This window comes from Gekko japonicus, unplaced genomic scaffold, assembly GCF_001447785.1.
Source record: "Gekko japonicus isolate JY-2015 unplaced genomic scaffold, Gekko_japonicus_V1.1 scaffold3799, whole genome shotgun sequence".
Classification (NCBI taxonomy): domain Eukaryota; kingdom Metazoa; phylum Chordata; class Lepidosauria; order Squamata; family Gekkonidae; genus Gekko; species Gekko japonicus.
In genome coordinates, this window is record NW_015168159.1 from 59,302 (window position 1) to 70,022 (window position 10,721).

Genomic DNA, 10,721 nt, shown 5'->3' on the forward strand with positions numbered 1-10,721 from the left:
AAATACTAGCGCAGGCCGACCCTGCTTAGCTTCCAGGACAGGGCAGATAAACAGAGGCAGTTTACTGTTGTCTCCCTCTGCGTAGCAACCCTTGGACTTCCATGGTGGTCTACCATCCAATACGAGCCAGGCCCGACCCTGCTTAGCTTCCAAGATCTGATGAGATTGGGCTTGCCTGGGCAATCTAGATCTAGGCTGATCCTCTTGCGATTTACTTAACTTTTAACACGTATTTCTGTGCGCCTTCTCTGTAAGAACAACTCTCCTGTGTTGCGTTTCCACTCGAGTGGAACAGAGGAGCATTCCTCTTTGGCTTCGAAATCCCCTTTGGGGAGCCAAAGATACATTTTTGTTCCACCAGGGCTTTTTTTGTAGAAAAAGCCCAGCAGGAACTCGTTAGCATAATAGGCTACATCCAACAGCAGAAATTCATTTGCTTATTAGGACACACCCCTGACAGCACAGCTCATTAGCATATTAGGCCACACACCCCATGTTCGCAGAAGTGTGGTCATCCAGACACACTCACCTTTTGCTTCTTATTCTGTTTACCTTGTTTGTGGTCAAAACCCAGGGCTTTTTTTTGTAGCAGGAGCTCCTTTGCATGTTAGGCCACACACCCCTAATGTAGCCAATCCGAATGAGTTTCTGCTGTTGGGTGTGGCCTGTTATGCTAATGAGTTCCTGCTGGGTGTGGCCAGCTCGGGAGCCAGCCGGAACTCCGTTCCTGTGCGTTCCTGCCCAAAAATAGTCCTGTGTTCCACAGAAGTTCAATTCTGATGACTTTTTAATTTTTTCTTTTATCTTCTTTCATGTGCATATCAGGAATACAACTCTGGAAGGACCTGTGAGTTCTCACCTGATGCAGATTTCCGGTAGGAGGGAAACTCAAAATAGGTACATAAATTTGGCAGAACAGGTACAGTGACAATCCAGCCTCTTCGTTTTTACCCTATGCGACTTCCTTCCTTCCACATTGTCCGCAACAACCCTGTGAGGTAGGTTAGGCTGAGACAGTGACCGACTGAAGTTGACTCTGAGCTTCATGGCTGAGGGAGGATTTGAACGCAAGTCCTGCTGTAACATGAATTCATTTGCGAGGAAGACCTATGGGCCTGGAGATTATATATATATTTACCCTATCCAGGCTGCAGAGGCTTCATTTCTGTTTTCCTTCTATGTTCTTCCCTTTTTAAAAAAATCCAAATTCCTGGAGGTCCCGGGAGGAGAACTAATTAGGCAAAATGAACAGTCATTCTGGTGGAATTCGAGAGTGATCCATGTATATGTGTGAGCTCCTGGGCCTGGTCTAGGGTTGCCAGTCTCCAGGTGGGGCCTGGAGATCTCCCGCTTTTACAACTGATCTCCAGCTGACAGAGATAAACTCCCCTGGAGAAAATGGCTGCTTCGGAGGGTGGACTCTATGGCATTGTACCACGCTGAGGCCCCTCCTCTCCCCAAACCCCGCCCTCTCCCCCAAAGTCTCCAGATATTTTCCAACCCACACCTGGCAACCAATGCTCCCTCTTAGCTGTGGAGTCCTGTGAGCAAAAATTCTACCCTGTGAGCCACTGGCATTAAAGTTGTGAGCGGGCGATTTGGCTCCTGCGTAAATTAGTGTGCGCTGGAGCCCTCCTCCTTCCTGGGCGAAGACAAAAACGTGTGAGCCGGAGGCTAAAAAAATGTGAGCTAGCTCACACTCACTCAGCTTAGAGGGAACACTGCTGGCAACCATAGCCTCGTCTGTGGTCACTGGTGGCGTTGTGGGGGGGTCAGGTTGCCAGCTCCAGGTTGGGAAATTCCTGGGGATTTGGGGGTGGAGCCCGGGGAGGACAGAAACCTCAGTGGGGCACAGTGCCGCAGAGCCCACCCTCCAAAGCAGCCATTTTCCCCAGGGGAACTGATCTCTGTTGTCTGGAGAGGAGCTGTCATTCTGGGGGATCCCGAAGTCCTACCTGCAGACCGGCATTCCTATCTGGATGAATTTGGATTAGTGGCATGTATGCTGTGGTAAGTGTGGTAAGGAGCTGCGGTGGCTCAAGTGGTTAAGACACTGAGCTGCAGGCTGTGGAAGGTCAGTAGTTCAGCAGTTCGAGACCCGAGTGTGCCGCATGACGGAGTGAGCTCCCGTCTCTAGTTCCAGCTCCTGCCAACCTAGCAGTTCGAAAGCAAGACATTGCAAGTAGATAAATAGGTACCACTTCGGTGGGAAGGGAACAGCGTTCCGTGCGCCTTGGTGTTTAGTCATGCCGGCCGCATGACCACGGAAACGTCTTCGGACAGCGCTGGCTCTTTGGCTTTGAAACGGAGACGAGCACCGCAACCCTAGAGTCGGATTTGACTGGCTTTCGAGCAAGGGAACCTTTACCTTTACCTTTATGCTGTGGTAAACTCTTGCGTCTCCTCTTCCGGGGTTTCTCCACCTTCCTGAAAGCGCACTCTCCTGATTAGACCCAGCATCTGAACGTTCTCTCTCTCTTTTTTAAAAAATATATTTTTATTTGTTATTTAATTTGTACGTTATATCATTCCATTAATCCTTTTAAATGATTTTAACATTTTCTCCCTATTCCCCCCCCCTAGTCTAGTCTTTCTCTTCCAGCCAGAAACACAAGGCCTGTAGCTTCCACTGAACGTCTTCATTCTTTTCTTCTTTAATCCAGTTTAGATAAAGGGACCATTTTTTCTTGATCCTTGTTGTTCTATCTTCCCAAGGTAGGTCCTGTGTCATTGTAGCCGTTATATCTGACTGGACAAAATCAAACAGATAATTATGCCAAGCTCTTTCCGTCCATTTACTTTTATCTTTCCACCCTAGTGCTATTACTGCTTTCCCGGCTATTATTTTTCTCTATTATCTCATTACCTAGAGTACTTATTGTCATTAGCTCAAAATCTATATTCAGCTTAACCTTAAAAAGCTCGTTTATCACTGTTAATATATTATTCCATAGTTTTTTTTAGCCTCGGGGCATTCCCACCACATGTGGGAATACCATCCTTTTGCACTTTTACAGTGCCAGCATTTTGGGCTTAACCCTAAAAACATATTTGTTAGGGTGGCTGGGGTTCTGTACCATTTGGTACAGAATTTTAATTCCATTTCCCTAAACTTATGTATTTCTCTTGATTCCTTCCATTAACTTTTTTGCTCTCTGCTCCGTTATTTGGGTTTCTGTACTCCATTTCACTTGAAGATGGGCTATTATTCCCTCTTTATCTGACACCATTTTCTTATATATTCCCACTATTCCTCTTTTAGTTTCCCTCATTAATTTATATATTTCTTCTATCGGTTCTTCTATATCCATATTGCTATTTTCAATTTTTTAAAAAATCTTTGTATATAAGCCTGCTACCTTTAACCAATATTTTTGTACCTACTTTCTCTTCTATGTCTCGAAGTGGTTTTAAAGTGTTTGCAGTCAGCATATCCTGTATTCTACTGTACCCTTTTTGTTTAAGTAGTTCCCACCATCTATAATCTGCGCCTTCCTCTTCTAGCGCCTCCAGTGGTGCCCATTTGGACGTTGGTGTTAACCATTTTGTTTGCCACTTCCTCCAAACTGCTAAGGTGCTTTCCCTAGGCCCCAGCTTCATCTTGGGATCTTTAACCTGTTTGCTTGTGAAAATACCGAATCTTCCTACTCCTTTATTTGCTTCGTTTTCAAACCTGACCCATTTCTGATTTCTTCCTTCTTCTATTTCTAGTAATGCTTTTAGCTGAAAAGCTTCGTAATAACTTGTTATATCCGGTACTTCTAGGGCTGCCAAGTAGGGGCGGGTGGTGCGTAAACCCCCACTTCGGAGGCCTGATTCCCGCTGCCACGGAATCAGGCCCTGGGGGGAACGCTGCCCCCCGAAGTGCAGCGTGGCTGCGTCACCAGAGGTGACGCAACCACGTTGGGGGCGTGGCCCCGATCACTTCCGGTGACGTGCTGGCAGCGCATGCGCGCACATCAATAGACAGCTCCCGGAGCCCAGTGAGGCTCCCCCGCCGGTAAGAAAAATTGACTTGGCAACCCTAGGTACTCCCCACCCTAACTCTGAACTATGGTTATATACCAACTTTTTTGCTATTCTATATTTTTTGCTTCCAAAAATCCATTCTCTTACCATTGTGTTCCAAATGTCCATGTTTTGTTTGTTAATTGTTAATGGTATTGTTTGAAATAAATATAATAATCTTGGTATCCAAAACATCTTAACACTTTTAACTCTAGCTGTTATATTCAAAGTTTTCCTCTTCCAGCCCTTCATTTCTCTCGTTATCTTCTGCCATACTTTTTTATCATTTTCCCCCACTATCTTATTTATGTTCTTATGAATTTCTATTCCCAAGTATTTAAGTTTTTTGGCTCCCCTTCCTATTTTAGTTAGTCTATTAATTTCCTGAACGTTCTCAATCTATGCCAACGCAGCCTGGATTGATGACTAAAGAGAAACCGAGTTTTCAAAAAGGAGACGATAAACAGGCACGGAGGAATACCTGCTCAGAACGAACGAAGGGAGCCCTGGCTTGCAGAGAACTTGGAGGTTTGCTTGATTGGAAAAGTCCTTCCAGAGCTGAGATTGTCATTCAGCACCTGCTGGAATCCCTCCCGGGTATAGCAAGGAGGCGGCTGGAAGGATTTATCCTTCTGCTTACTTGCAGGGGCTGAGTCACTCCCAGACGTTTGGCCCTACCTGTCGGGCTCCTGGGGAGGCTGAGGTATGAATCATTCCTCCAGCGCTACAATTTTATTGTACGTGGGCTGCTGTCTGGTATGTTCCTGTCAATAAAACTGGAACAATGGAGGGGGGAGGGGAGTTGGGGAGCGAAGAAGGCCAGGAAGTAAAATTATACCTCAAAATTGTTGCCAGAAAGTGTGGCTGGCTGCCAGGTTTCCGCCCCCTGGCCACCGGTGAGGGGCAGGGGTATAGGGTAGCCAGATCCAGGTTGGGGAACGCCTGGAGATTTGGGACTGAAAGACACAGGGAGAGGAAAACAAACCTGACCCAAAAACTGGAATCCAGAACCAAAAAGGGTGAGAAGAAAGTCTAACGAAAGGGCCAGTATTAAGCACCTAGTTAAAACTTATAATATACAAAAATACAAGTATTTATTAGAAAGAGAGCTAAAAACATACATACGGGCCCAATGAAAGCCTCGTAAAAAAAAGTATAGCCTAAACCAAGGGTCATTTCATAGAAAAAGAGGTGCAGGAGCTCATTAATTAATTAATTAATTAATTAATTAGACTTATATCCCGCCCTTCCACATGGGCTCAGGGCGGCTAACGAGAGGCAATTGCCATACATAACAGTAAAAACCAGATAAAACAATCTATTCCATTTACATCTTACATTTAAAATCGGTGCTCATAACAACATATCATCCAAGACGGGGTCTCCAATGCAATGTTTCAGAGGTTCTACTGTCTCTTCTTGATCGGTCTGCGCTATGTCCGCTCTTCAGTTCCAAGGCCAGTTCGCATTGCCAAAAATGGCAGCGTGGTGATGGTGTAGCTCCTACTCAAAAGCCTGGCGGAAGAGCTCCGTCTTGCAGGCCCTGCAGAACTGCATAAGGTCCCGCCAGGGCCCTGATCTTCTCCGGGAGCTCATTCCCCCAGATAGGAGCCGCCACCGAAAAAGCCCTGGCCCTAGTCGCAGCATATTTGAAATCTCTAGGGGCTGGGACAGCCAAAAGACGTTTTGCCCCCAACCGTAGTGCCCTTGGGGGAACATAATTAGATTTATATACCGCCCTCCCCAATGGGCTCAGGGCTGTGTACAACAGTTAAATATACAATTAAAACAGTGTTAAAAGAACAGTTTACACACAAAATTGTAAGGTACCGTGTAACTATAAAAGTTGTCAGATGACTAGTCAGAAACAGGCCACTGGTGGACAACTGGCCGGGAAAAGTTTGGGCCAGAGAAGCTGGAGGGGAAGAGAGGGGGACGTCCGCTGCCTCAAGCAAATGCCCAGCGGAAGAGCTCCATCTTGCAGGCCCTGCGGAACTGCAATAAGTCCCGCAGGGCCCTGATCGCACATGGGAGCTCTAGTGCCTCCGTGTTTTTGTGAATTGTTCAGATTGTTAAAATAGTCTTTGCAGAGGCCACTTCCTGGACAGAAACCCAGCAAGACTCAGGTTCAAATCCCTACTCTGCCATGAAGCTGAGAGAGAACACCAGGGGTCATTTAATAGAAAAAGAGGTGCAGGAGCTCATTAGCACAACTCATTAGCATAGCTTATTTGCATATGCCACGCCCCCTGACATCACCGGAAGTGTGTCAGCAGGCAACACCCACCGCTCAGGCTCCACTGGACTGTTTTGGATTGCTAGCTATTGGGTGGGGGAACGTGCAGATCTGTCCTCGCAGAGGAGGGAGAGCTTGTACCTGAATAAAACTTGGTCTTAAAGGTGCCACTGGACTGTTTTTTTTTGGGGGGGGGGGGCCCTCTGCAACTTACCTGGCTGCTTCTTGCTCTGACTGAGGGCTGCTGGGAGCAGGGGGTGGGGCTTGTTGCATGTGCCCACCCCCTGGGCCCTTTACTGTCGGAGCTCCGCTCCTGTGCGCTCCTGCAGGAAATGACCCCTGGAGAGCACCCCTGAAGCTGCCTTATCCTGAATCTGACCTTTGGTCCACCAGGGTCAATATTGTTTACTCAGACTAGCAGGGGCTCTCCAAGGTCTCAGGCTGAGGTCACCTACCGCCTGGTTTGTTTTTAACTGGAGATGCCGGGAAACCTGGGACTTTCTGCAAACCAATCAGATGCTCTGCCACTGAGCCACAGCCCCTCCCCAAAGGTCACATGAACACAGGTGCCTTCTACCGAATCAGACCTTTGGTCCATCAACTCAGACTGGCAGTGGTTCTCCAGGGTCTCAAGCAGAGGTCTGTCACATCATCTTCTACCTGGAGATACCAGTGACCAAACCTGGGAACTTCTGCACGCCACAAGAACATCAGAAGAGCCCTGCTGGATCAGACCAGTGGTCCATCTAGTGCAGCATCCTGTCTCACACAGTGGCCCATCTGTGGGCGGCCAACAACAGGGCATAGAGGCCGAGGCCTTTCCCTGATGGTGCCTCCTGGCTCTGGGATTCAGAGGATTAGTGCCTCTAAACTTGGAGGTTCCCCTCAGTCCCCATGCCTAGTAGCCACTGACAGACATCCTCCATGAATCTATCTAAGCCCCTTTGAAAGCTGTTTATTCCTGTGGCCGTCACTGTATCCTCTGGCAGCGAATTGCACATTTTAATCACTCTCTGTGTAAAGTAGTATTTCCTTTTGTTTCTCCTGAATCTACTGCCCATCAGCTCCACTGGATGCCCTGGAGTCCTAGTATTTGGGGAGAGGTAGAGAAATTTCTCTTGGCCAACTTTCTCCACCCCATGCCGAGTTTTATAAACCTCTATTAGGTCCCCCCCCCCCTTAGTCGTCTTTTTTCTCAGCTGGAAAATCCCAGACTCTTCAGCCTTTCCCCTGAGGGAAGGCCCCCAGCCCCCTCATCATCTGGGTTGCCAAGGAGATGCTCCACCACGGAGCCCCAGAGCCCCCTACAGCCCATTCTTTGGTACTCTTGATTCACTGCCACAGGAGGTGGTGGCAGCTACAAGCATGGACGGCTTCAAGAGGGAATTGGATAAGCATATGAAGCAGAGGTCCATCAGTGGCTATAGCCACAAGGGATTGACAGGGACTCCGGGGCATGTGATGCTCTGTCTTCTTGGTGCTTGGGGGGTGGGGGCAACAGTGGGAGGGCTTCTAGAGCCAGTTTGGTGTAGTGGTGAAGTGCGCGGACTCTAATCTGGGAGAACCGGGTTTGATTCCCCACTCCTCCACTTGCACCTGGCTGGATGACCTTGGGCAAGCTGTAGTTCTGGTAAGAGCTGTTCTTGAAAAAGAGCCATTTCTGTCAAGAGCTCTCTCAGCCCCACCTACCTCACAGGGTGTCTGCTGTGTGGAGGGGACACGCTCTGAGACACCTTTGGGTAGTGAAGGGTGGGGTATAAATCCAATCTCTTCTTCTTCTTCCTCTTCCTCCTCTTCTTGTGTCCTGGCCCCACTGCTGGACCTCCTGGTGGCACCTGGTATTTTTGGCCACTGTGTGACACAGAGTGTTGGATTGGATGGGCCATTGGCCTGATCCAACATTGGCTTCTCTTATGTTCTTATGCACCCCCCCCCCCGGTCTTTGCAAGTTTCTCTTCCATCCCTTTCCCCCCCAAACACCCCCTCCAAACATTTGCTGCACTAATTGCTACTGATGTAATACCATTTTCCTCCTCCATTATATCTGTATGGAGTCTAATATAGTATGGTTATTCACACTACTGTGGTCTTAGTCCTATTGGATGTTGGCAGAGTTGCCAACCCCCTGGCAGGGCCTGTAGAGATATGACAACTGATCTTCAGAGCAGAGATGAGTGAGTGTGAGCTAGCTCACAGTTTTTTTAGCCTCCGGCTCACACATTTTTTTGACTCCCTTCAGGAAGGATGACTCCAGAGCAGTGTACCCTCTAAGCTGAGCTAGTGTGAGCTAGCTCAGTTTTTTTTAGCCTCCGGCTCACACATTTTTTTGTCTCCGTTCAGGAAGGATGGCGCCAGAGCAGTGTTCCCTCTAAGCTGAGCTAGTGTGAACTAGCTCACAGTTTTTTTAGCCTCCGGCTCACACATTTTTTTGTCTCTGTTCAGGGAGGATGACTCCAGAACAAGTGTTTCCTCTAAGCTGAGTTAGTGTTAGCTAGCTCACAGTTTTTTTAGCCTCCGGCTCACACATTCTTGTCTCCATTCAGGAAGGAGGGCTCCAGAGCAAACTGATTTATGCAGCAGCCAAATCACTCGCTCACAACTTTAATGCCAGTACCTCATAAAGTGGAATTTTTGCTTACAAGGCTCCACAGCTTAGAGGGAGCATTACTCCAGAGCAAACTACTTTATGTAGCAGCCAAATGGCTCGCTCACAGCTTTAATGCCAGTAGCTCACAAAGTAGAATTTTTGCTCACAAGACTCCACAGCTTAGAGGGAACACTGCTCCAGACCATAAAGATCAGTTTCCCTGGAGTAAATGGCAGCTTTGGAGGGCCGCCCCCCCCAAAGTACACCTTCCCCAGGCTACACCCCCAAATATCCAGGAATTTCCAGACCTAGAGTTGGCAACCAGAGTCGGATGTCTTTTTCTTGTACACTGTCTCGATTTGTACTGCGTAATCCGCTTCGAGTCTTCTACCTCCCTAATCCATTCTCTGCGTGCTTGAGGGTATGTCATCAGACTATTTTCTCTTTGCACTGTTTTTCTGGTTTTTGCCTAGTTCTGTATCTCACTGCACACCAACGCTGTGGAGTCTTGTGAGCAAAAATTCTACTTTGCGAGCTCCTGGCATTAAAGTCATGAGCCAGCGATTTGGCTGCTGCATCAATTAGTTTGCTCTGGAGTCATCCTTCCTGAGCTGAGACAAAAATGGGTGAGCCGGAGGCTAAACACTGGGAGCTAGCTCACACCAACTCAGCTTAGAGGGAACACTGCTGCATACTGGATTTTTTTAAAGCCCTCTTGATTGCACCCTTTTAACATTTTGTAGTCTACCTTCATTTTTTTGCAAGAAATGGGAACCCTGCGTTAAGCAAAGAAACGATACACGTGGAGACGTGGAGCATTAAAAAAACCCTCCTTTACATAAATGCTAAAGATCGGTGCCGCTACTGGGTCTATCGGAACTTGCTTGAAATCCCAGCACCATTACAATGATGGCCGGCCAGGCAGGAAGGCTAAAGTACAAACCGTCATAGCTGTTGGGGAAAACTCTGGATTGCATAATCTGTGGTTAGAAGAAAGGTCTCCTCCTCCATTTCATTTCCAGGCAGAGCCGTTTCGACAATGCATGCCATCAGTGGCGTTGCCAATCTCCAGGTGGTGACTGGAGATGGGGGGGGGGATTCCGACTGATCTCCAGGCGGCTGATTAATCCCGGGGGGGGCGGGGATGGCTGCTTTGGAGGGTTGGACTCTGTGGCATCACACCCTGCTGAAGTCCCGCCCCTCTTCAAACCCCGCCCTCCCCAGGCTCCAACCCCTCCCAAATCTCCTGGGATTTCCCGACCCAGAGCCGGCAACCCCTAGCCACGGCTAATATTTTCATCGAGAAGTCATTCGGTGTTTTACATTTAAAACTAAAGTCGCACGGTTGAGGTTCGCTCTTCAGCTCGGCATTGCAGATGGGAGAATAAATGCTGTCCCACGCTAGCACGAGTCTTTCAGTTCTTCTAGCGAGGAGGACGAAACGCAGAACAGAATCGTTTTCTTCAAACAGGACGCTTGCAAAACAGATGTTAAGGCAAAACCCATATATATATATATATTAAAAGGTAGCTCTACTCTGAAAGATAAGCAGTACGGGTACCCCTTTATGCAAGCTTCCCTGGTGGTCTAGTGGTTAGGATTCGGCGCTCTCACCGCCGCGGCCCGGGTTCGATTCCCGGTCAGGGAACATAATTTTTATTTCCCACCCGGAGCCTTTTAATTTTATTCCCAGTAATTTTGAGACTACCTGGAAGCACTGGGCCTTCCCCCGTTGTGGAGGAATGCCTGGTGCGGTGGGCTCTTGCTAGGGCCTCTGCTGGCTGCACCCCCCCGTTTCCTGCGCAGCAAGCCCCCAAGAGGCTCGCAAAAGCTTAGGTTGACCGGCGCACTTTCAAGAAAAAGTCTCCCCCCCGCCCTTGCATCGTCAGG

General features: G+C 48.3%; 1 non-coding gene across 1 annotated transcript; it reads left to right on the plus strand.

The window, feature by feature from the left end:
- Positions 1–10,407: 10,407 nt before the first annotated feature.
- TRNAE-CUC lies at positions 10,408–10,479 on the plus strand. Its single transcript has one exon. It is a non-coding gene; the product is annotated as a tRNA-Glu (tRNA).
- Positions 10,480–10,721: the final 242 nt, after the last annotated feature.